Source organism: Anabrus simplex, chromosome 9, assembly GCF_040414725.1.
Source record: "Anabrus simplex isolate iqAnaSimp1 chromosome 9, ASM4041472v1, whole genome shotgun sequence".
NCBI classification, from domain to species: domain Eukaryota; kingdom Metazoa; phylum Arthropoda; class Insecta; order Orthoptera; family Tettigoniidae; genus Anabrus; species Anabrus simplex.
Window position 1 is genome coordinate 104,149,450 of NC_090273.1, and position 9,036 is coordinate 104,158,485.

Here is a 9,036-nt window from a genome sequence, read left to right on the forward strand (position 1 = left end):
GTGTTGCGGGAGGATGGGAACATTGGAAGGGATAGACAAGGGAGAGAGAAAGAAGCGGCCGTGGCCTCAAGTTAGGTACCATTCGGGCATTTGCCTGGAGGCGAAGTGGGAAACCACGGAAAACGACTTCCAGGATGGCTGAGGTGGGAATCGAACCCACCTCTACTCATTTGACCTCCCGAGGACGAGTGGACCCCGTTCCAGCCCTCGTACGACTTTTCAAATTTCGTGGCAGAGCTGGGAACCGAACCCCCGCTTCCGGGGGTGGCAGCTAATCACACTAACCACTACACCACAGAGGCAGACATAAAATATAGGACACAAATATAAACACGTTATTTTAATAGCAGACTCTGAGAAGGAATTAAATAGAATGTTGACTCTTCTGTGTGATACATTGAAACACTACAAACTTAAAATCAATAGTAAGAAAACCAAAATATTCGTTGTGACCAAAGATGGCAGGAAAGTTAATACGAGCATAAGAATAGGAAATTCCAAATTAGAACAAGTGCAATACTTGTGTTACTTAGGAAGCAAGTGGAGCGGCGGCCAAGTGGTCACCGTACTTGTCTACGAACCTCGATGACGTGAGTTCGAGTCTCGCCGTAGCTATATTTTGTCAACGGCCATACCATGTTGAATACACCGGTTCTCGTCCGATCACCGCAGTTAAGCAACATTGGGCGTAGTCAGTACTTGGATGGATGACCGGTTGGGAACACCACGTGCAATTGGTTCAATTCCCTTTTTGCCGGCCCTATGGTGTAGCGGTAGCGTGTCTGTCTCTTACCCGGAGGCCCCGGGTTCGATTCCCGGTCAGCTCAGGGATTTTTACGAGAAGATTCGTAGTGTTGACCACACGGCACCTCGTAATCTGCAGGCCTTCGGGCTGAGCAGCGGTCGCTTGGTAGAACAAGGCTCTTCAGGGCTGTAGTGCCATGGGGTTAGTTCGGAAACATTATCACTGAAAACAATAGCTACACCAAGGAAATCAAAAGAAGATTAGCTCCTGTTAAACAGGTGTTTCAAAACAAAATAAGTCATAACAAATACCCGCGAAAGATTAAAAACAAGGAAGGTTTGTAAAATCCTTCGTCCGGAGTGTATTAATTTACGGTTGTGAAAGCCGAACTATAGGATAAAAGGAAAGAGATTCATTTGAAGCAACTGAAATTTGTATTTGAAGAAAAATGATGAGGACATGCTGGACTGAAAGGTCGACGAATTGAAATGTTCTAAAGGAAATCAACGAACAATGGAGACTGATAAATGATATGGAAAGAAGGAAGATAAAACTTGTAGGTCATATCCTGAGACATAATGACTTCCTAGTCAACGTCCTTGAAGTAAAAATACTAGGAAAGAAAGTAAGAAGAATGCCAAGGAAGATATACTTGATGGGATGTAAAAACTACAAGGATATGAAAAGAAGGGCAAGATTAAGAGGTTGGAGCGACAAGACTTACACTCTAGTGTACGATGATGATATTTTAATAGAAACGTTTTGGGCCAAAGCAAGATTCCTGCTCAGAATCACTCATTTTGCCATGATATGGACAGCGCAGCCAACGCTTTCAATGCTTCACGTTTCATTGAAAACTCCAGAAAGAGATAAACTTACATAAACATTTAAGACAGCAGAGTTGGGTGTCTGGTCAGATTCTCCGAGCCGCTGCCTTCCACTACATGTTTTGAGGGCAGAAGAAACTCCCTCTAACCGAGGGCTCAGATTTCAGCCTGCTGGAAAACGACCAAGAGGCGGACCGATCGAATGATGTTGCACCAGCAGCCACTGTAGAGGATGCGAGGGGCAGAAGAACAGTGAGGAGATCAAAACAGAATCGCAAGAGGTAAGGAACACTTTGAAGCCAGACAATTTCCGTGAGTGCATCCAAAAATATGACAATCGTTTTTAGAATCACCGTATTGAAATCCAAGGTGACTACTTCGAAAGACTTGGTGCAAATGGAAATCAGGAGTTTTGCGTAAGTATTAAGAGTAAATTCTCGGAAATTCTTGGTAGCACCTCGTATACTCATATTTTTTCAAAGAAATTAATACGAGTGTAGTTATGTAAGAAGCCAAAATATATTTGACTGTTAAGGGGTAAAAGCCTAGGTAGTCTTTGGCATGCTTTAGTTGTTTGGTATCATCTGGGAATCTCTCTCTGAATGTAGACACGTTGATGTTACAAAGTAAATAAAAGGAACTAAATCCATAATCCAAGCCGCAATTTAAGGACCTTAAGCTTAATGAGGGTCTGCCGCCAGACGGACTTCAGATTTTGATGAGTCACGTGGCCAAGATGTCATCTGGGAATATCTACAACCTATGACAAAGTGCGGTGAATAATCCTGTACTATCAACAGAGATGGACAATGCACAACAGTGACCTTACTGTCCTGCGAAATAGTCGCCTCCCACAATTATGCACTGCTGAGTTCGGCGATACATGTCCTGGAAACTTTTCAAGAAGCCTTCCTTTGGCATGGTGTTCAAAAGCGTCGTCACGTTTCGTTGGATGTCAGGAATATCGTAAAATCTCTTTCCTTTCAAAGCAAGTTCGATGCGTGAGTTTTCGGCTCTGACCTTTTTCCGACGAGGGGATCCCGGTGAACGCCATTCCATGCTTTACCGTTTCGTTTCAGGGTCGTATCTGAGACAACAGGTTTCATCCTCAGTGAAAATACAGCTCAAGAAACTTGGTGCCGCATCCGCCGTTTCGACAAAATCCTGTGAAGGCTCTGAACCTGCCTGCTTCTGATCGTCAGCCAAGTGATGTGGCACAAGACGAGAACACGTTTTCCTCTTCCCTAACTTCTGGGTAACGATTTATCGCACGGATTCACGGTTAATCTGCAGTTCATACCGCTATCATGCGCACAGTTAATCGCCGATCGTTCGTTACAAATGTCCTCGCCTTCTTAATGTTTTCGTCACTGACGTCTTCCGCTACGGCGGTTGTCAGAAACACTTTCCCGGCCTCCTCGAAAACAAACGGGCGAACCAATCGTACACACGCTTCAAGAGCAGTGATTAATCTTCATAAATACATACTAGCATCGCATGCATTTCGTTCGGTATTTTTCCAAGCTTAAAGCAAAACTGTACATTGATCTTTTGGTCGTTCATGTCTCTGTTCGCAGTTCAGAACCAACGCACTAAACACGTACTGTGTCAAACAAGTCTTACACGGCACACACACGATGCTCAACTGAACAACGTTGGGAGCAGGTGGTTAAAACCTGCTGCTACGCAGGTGCAGCGTTTTATGTCGCCAGTGTTGCAGGATCAACCGTTCTGACTTCATTCACCGAACTGCATTGTCACAGGTTGTATTTAGATGTAAAAGAGGTAAGAACAAAATTGTGTAACTAATTAACTGAAAGGAGCTAAATGTCTTATCTAAGTAGAATTTTAAATACATTTGCTCCCTAGCCGGACGGCCTTCAGGTTATGTGGAATAACGAGGTCAGCGTAACAAAATATTGTCTGACTTCTCTGACCATGTTCACCGGCTTTCATAAAAGATAGCTCTTCAGTTGATCTCTTGTGACCAAATGAAGCCTATTCTAATACTATGCTAATTTGTTCTGAAGAATAAAACTTTCTAGTATATCACGTACAGCGTATCTTTCCGACTCGGCCGGCTGCCAGTACTCTCAGCACCCTGTAAACCTTGTGTGAGGGAATTGTCATCTTGACAAGGAAATTCCGTAAGAAACTTGCTTCGTATTGAAAACCTACAAACTGTTTTCCAGTCACTGACCGGTTCAGGGATGTAATGAATGAAGCATATATAGGATATTAGTACGAAGGGGTCACCACTCCCAAAGTGATTTATTAATGACTGATAGATGCTATGAAATGCTACTGGAGAGTGTTGATGGAATGAAAGATGAGAGGGAAGACCGGAGCACCCGGAGAAAAAACTGTCCCGCCTTCGCTTTGTCCAGTACAAATCGCACATGGAGTGACCGGGATTTGAACCACGGTATCCAGCGATGAGAGGCCGACGCGTTGCCGTCTGAGCCTCGGAGGCTCCTTATTTGGTATTATAAAATAATATTTGATTATTTCTTTAACTTTTTTTTCTAGTTGTTTTACGTCGCTCCGACACAGATAGGTCTTACGGCGACGATGGGACAGGAAAGGGCTAGGAGTGGGAAGGAAGCGGCCGTGGCCTTAATTAAGGTACAGCCCCAGCATTTGCCTGGTGTGAAAATGGGAAACCACGGAAAACCATTTTCAGGGCTGCCGACAGTGGGGTTCGAACCTACTATCTCCCGAATACTGGATACTGGCCGCACTTAAGCGACTGCAGCTATCGAGCTCGGTCTTTAACTCTTTGAAGCACAATGTGCGTATTTGTTATGAAAATATCCAGGACATGTTTATTTTTTTTTTCTATATGCACTTAATAGAATATTATAATGATTTTGAAGCTTATAATGTTTTGGTGTGGGTGGTATAAGGTGGTATATATAACGTACCACCGTGCCAGTTGGTCTGTGTCATTTGTAACCAATATATGCTAAAGATTAGAAATATGGTGGGTTTTAATATTATTTTCCCTGTTCATAACTTTAGTGAATGCCTTCGCCGACAGGACCTAGTGTTTACAGTGCACTATGTCTTCTGGTATGGGCTAGAGCAATTTTGTTACTTTCATTGATCTGTCTCCGTCTTATCCTTGGCTTTGACAATATGAAAGTGACTGAGGTATCAGCGATGCTAGCAATGCCAATCCTTATGCAGCCAGTCCCTGCTATGAATGGTGTTAAAATGTTGCTCGTAGGGTCGGTTGATATATGCATTTCAGTGGGCTTGGCAGACTGATATGTAATAGCAACTCTGGCTCGATGATGAAAGCAACGGGAAACTACCTCACTCATTTCCCTAGTACGCCTCTTCAGTGATGCCGAAGCTATCTATGATAGCTGATGGCAGATATGTTGAGGATCCCACCAGCGCTACCACTGACGGACTGAACATACATATATAACTTTAGTGAACACTAATGCAATATTGAATTTGACCGAATTATATTCATTTATGGTAGAAGAGGATGGCAACAAAAAACAGAATACACAAATAAAATAAGTCAAACATAAAAAATAAATCATTCATAAATACACTGACTGACAGAGCAAATGCAACACCAAGAAGGAGTGGTCAGAACTTTATGCCAATTGCAGGGTAGACTGACGTCACTGAGGTATGCTCATGATGTGAAATGCGCCGCTGTGCTGCGCACGTAGCGAACGATAAATGGGACACGGCGTTGGCGAATGGCCCACTTCGTACCGTGATTTCTCAGCCGACAGTCATTGTAGAACGTGTTGTCGTGTGCCACAGGACACGTGTATAGCTAAGAATGCCAGGCCGCCGTCAACGGAGGCATTTCCAGCAGACAGACGACTTTACGAGGGGTATGGTGATCGGGCTGAGAAGGGCAGGTTGGTCGCTTCGTCAAATCGCAGCCGATACCCATAGGGATGTGTCCACGTTGCAGCGCCTGTGGCGAAGATGGTTGGCGCAGGGACATGTGGCACGTGCGATGGGTCCAGGCGCAGCCCGAGTGACGTCAGCACGCGAGGATCGGCGCATCCGCCGCCAAGCGGTGGCAGCCCCGCACGCCACGTCAACCGCCATTCTTCAGCATGTGCAAGACACCCTGGCTGTTCCAATATCGACCAGAACAATTTCCCGTCGATTGGTTGAAGGAGGCCTGCACTCCCGGCGTCCGCTCAGAAGACTACCATTGACTCCACAGCATAGACGTGCATGCCTGGCATGGTGCCGGGCTAGAGCGACTTGGATGAGGGAATGGCGGAACGTCGTGTTCTCCGATGAGTCACGCTTCTGTTCTGTCAGTGATAGTCACCGCAGACGAGTGTGGCGTCGGCGTGGAGAAAGCTCAAATCCGGCAGTAACTGTGGAGCGCCCTACCGCTAGACAACGCGGCATCATGGTTTGGGGCACTATTGCGTATGATTCCACGTCACCTCTAGTGCGTATTCAAGGCACGTTAAATGCCCACCGCTACGTGCAGCATGTGCTGCGGCCGGTGGCACTCCCGTACCTTCAGGGGCTGCCCAATGCTCTGTTTCAGCAGGATAATGCCCGCCCACACACTGCTCGCATCTCCCAACAGGCTCTACGAGGTGTACAGATGCTTCCGTGGCCAGCGTACTCTCCGGAAATCTCACCAATCGAACACGTGTGGGATCTCATTGGACGCCGTTTGCAAACTCTGCCCCAGCCTCGTACGGACGACCAACTGTGGCAAATGGTTGACAGAGAATGGAGAACCATCCCTCAGGACACCATCTGCACTCTTATTGACTCTGTACCTCGACGTGTTTCTGCGTGCATCGCCGCTCGCGGTGGTCCTACATCCTACTGAGTCGATGCCGTGCGCATTGTGTAACCTGCATATCGGTTTGAAATAAACATCAATTATTCGTCCGTGCCGTCTCTGTTTCTTCCCCAACTTTCATCCCTTTCGAACCACTCCTCCTTGGTGTTGCATTTGCTCTGTCAGTCAGTGTATATTCGGTGCACATCCACATGATGCGAACTTGCTTATTCTTTGTGCTGTAATTGTCACCGCTCCGTGCTGTTGAACGCTCTGGTTATTGAGTTGAACTCTGCAGTCGTAGATCCTGTAGAACATTTGGCTTGGGTTTCTTTATCAGAACTTCATTTCTAGGCGATTTGACTGAAATACCATCCATCACAAGGAACTACAGAAAAGTTAGCTTATAGTCCCCACAGTCTATATTTACGTCGTACAAGCGCTGTGGTAGTTAAAAGATACCACCTACTTTTCGCAAGCGAGCTACATAAACATTCTACAGTAAAATAAAACAAAGTGATGATCACTTACTTTAGATCTGATATCTAGTGAATTGTTCAGCGGAAATAAATAGCAAAAATGTAGGTTTATAGAGCGACAATTGGATAAACAACAGCTGACGACGCACCGAGGTTCACTTCCCTGAAGTAAGAATTCGATATAATGAACAAGGGCGCGCGATTAATCTTTAGGGAGCACGCTGTTTCTTCTTTTTTTCTCATTATCTCTCCATTCCTTTGCTTGGTTTTATGTTCTTCAGTTCATTCTTCATATTTTCCGTATAGATTTTTTAGTCAATTTGTGTTCGTTTATTAAGAATCCGAACTTTATTTTATCTTAATTGCTTTCTTCGTTAGGCTAATACTAATTTCTTGTGGGTCTTTGGTTATTTCTACTACACAATAGTTATAATTTTTCACGGATTGTGCTAAGTTCAGAATTTTCTTCGTTAGCCAATTATTAACCATTCTTTATTTGTGGCTGAAAATTTTAATTGTACGTGTAATTCTTTCTGTAATTTGATGTATTTCCTATGGTTTATTTTTCATCCACATTCAATTTTCCCATTTTTGGCACATCATGAGAGGTGAGGGATATGAACCACTCCAACTCATCTTCGAGGGGAAAACTGAAGAAAAAAAATGATCTGTGGGGAGATGGGGATATTTCTGGCTTAAAGAACTGCACCGCTGGTATGGACGAACTTCCATCCAAATCTTTCGAGCCGCTATTTTCATGGATTATCATAATCAATTGTATCGCCAACCTTCTTAAGGAGACGGCGTCGTAAGAAAAAGATTTTGGTCCTAGGGTATTTCTGAGGAGTTTTCTGTCCTTTTTAATGTTTCTTATTTGTGTTATGCTGCCAATTTTCAGAGTTTCGGATGTACAAAGTGCTTATTTATTATTATTATTATTATTATTATTATTATTATTATTATTATTAAATTTTTGTTTCGGCCATCTATGATGCACGTTTGACAATCTTGATGATGATGATGACGATGATGATTTTTGTTGTTTAAAGGGGCCGAACAGCTAAGTCATCAGCCCCTAATTTTGACAATATTTGCAGTATTTATAACCTTCTTTGTCTACACTCTCTGCCAGTATCTTTTCATCCTTTCTCCTATTACCTTTATCTGCGCTTCTGTATAGGACTTCCCTTTTCTTACTAGTGATTCTCCAGTCTCCTGGAATCCGCGAAACTTTTTGACGAGTTGTCTAAATTGATTTCTGTCCATGATATAATCTTCCGGCCCCGCCATCTTCGTTAAGTCCAACTTCACTTATCTGTATCTTCCTGAAGAATTCAAACATTCTCTTCGTTAGTCTATTGTTGTCCATTCTCAGCAAGTGTCCATAGAACTGTAATCTCATTTCCTCATCAATTCAACCACTCTTCCTGTTCGTTGACACAATTGTTTGTAAAAATTGAGTCTCGTCTCCCCATATTTTACATCTGAGCCCAGAATTTTTCTTAGCATTTTTTCTCTCTTTCTTCCGGATATCTTCAAGTGTACCTTTTCCAATCATGTCCAATGTTTCCACAGCATGCAGACACTCAGAATTTTCAACTGTGTGTAGATGCCTCAATTTAGCCCAGTAAGATAAAACCTTTTTGTTGTAGGTATTCCTTGTCATTTGAAAAGTAATTTCCATTTTTCTCACCCTCTACTTAATGCCATTCGTTTTCGACTCATTCTCTTGTAATGTTTCTCCCAAATACTTCAAGATATTAACTCTTCTTATTTGATTTTCTCCTAACAACTCCACAGTTGTCTCTAATATTGGTCATGAACGCAGGCTTCTCAGAAGAAATTTGAAGCACTATAATAATAATAATAATAATAATAATAATAATAATAATAATAATAATAATAATAATAATAATAATAATAATATTAAACATAAAATTACACAGAAAACAATTTCATGATAAATGGCACTGGTGTAGTCTCTAATATCATCAACCATGGGCGAATATGCCTAAAAAAGGAAACAAAACATTTCTGCTCATCATACAAACTTCAGTGACATCCTCATGCCCAATTAGAAGAACATAAAATACAACAGTAGCAGCAAATTGCTCATTTGAGTCGAACAAGACCAAACACACACACAAAGTCACAAGAGCAATTGTCTCTTTGTTTGGACTAGCTTCAGTCCAA

The 9,036-nt window shown here is 43.0% G+C and overlaps 1 pseudogene; it reads left to right on the forward strand.

Annotated features, from left to right (window-relative positions):
• The first annotated feature begins 621 nt into the window (after nucleotides 1-621).
• On the forward strand, nucleotides 622-740 carry LOC137502218 (5S ribosomal RNA; annotated as a pseudogene).
• Nucleotides 741-9,036: the final 8,296 nt, after the last annotated feature.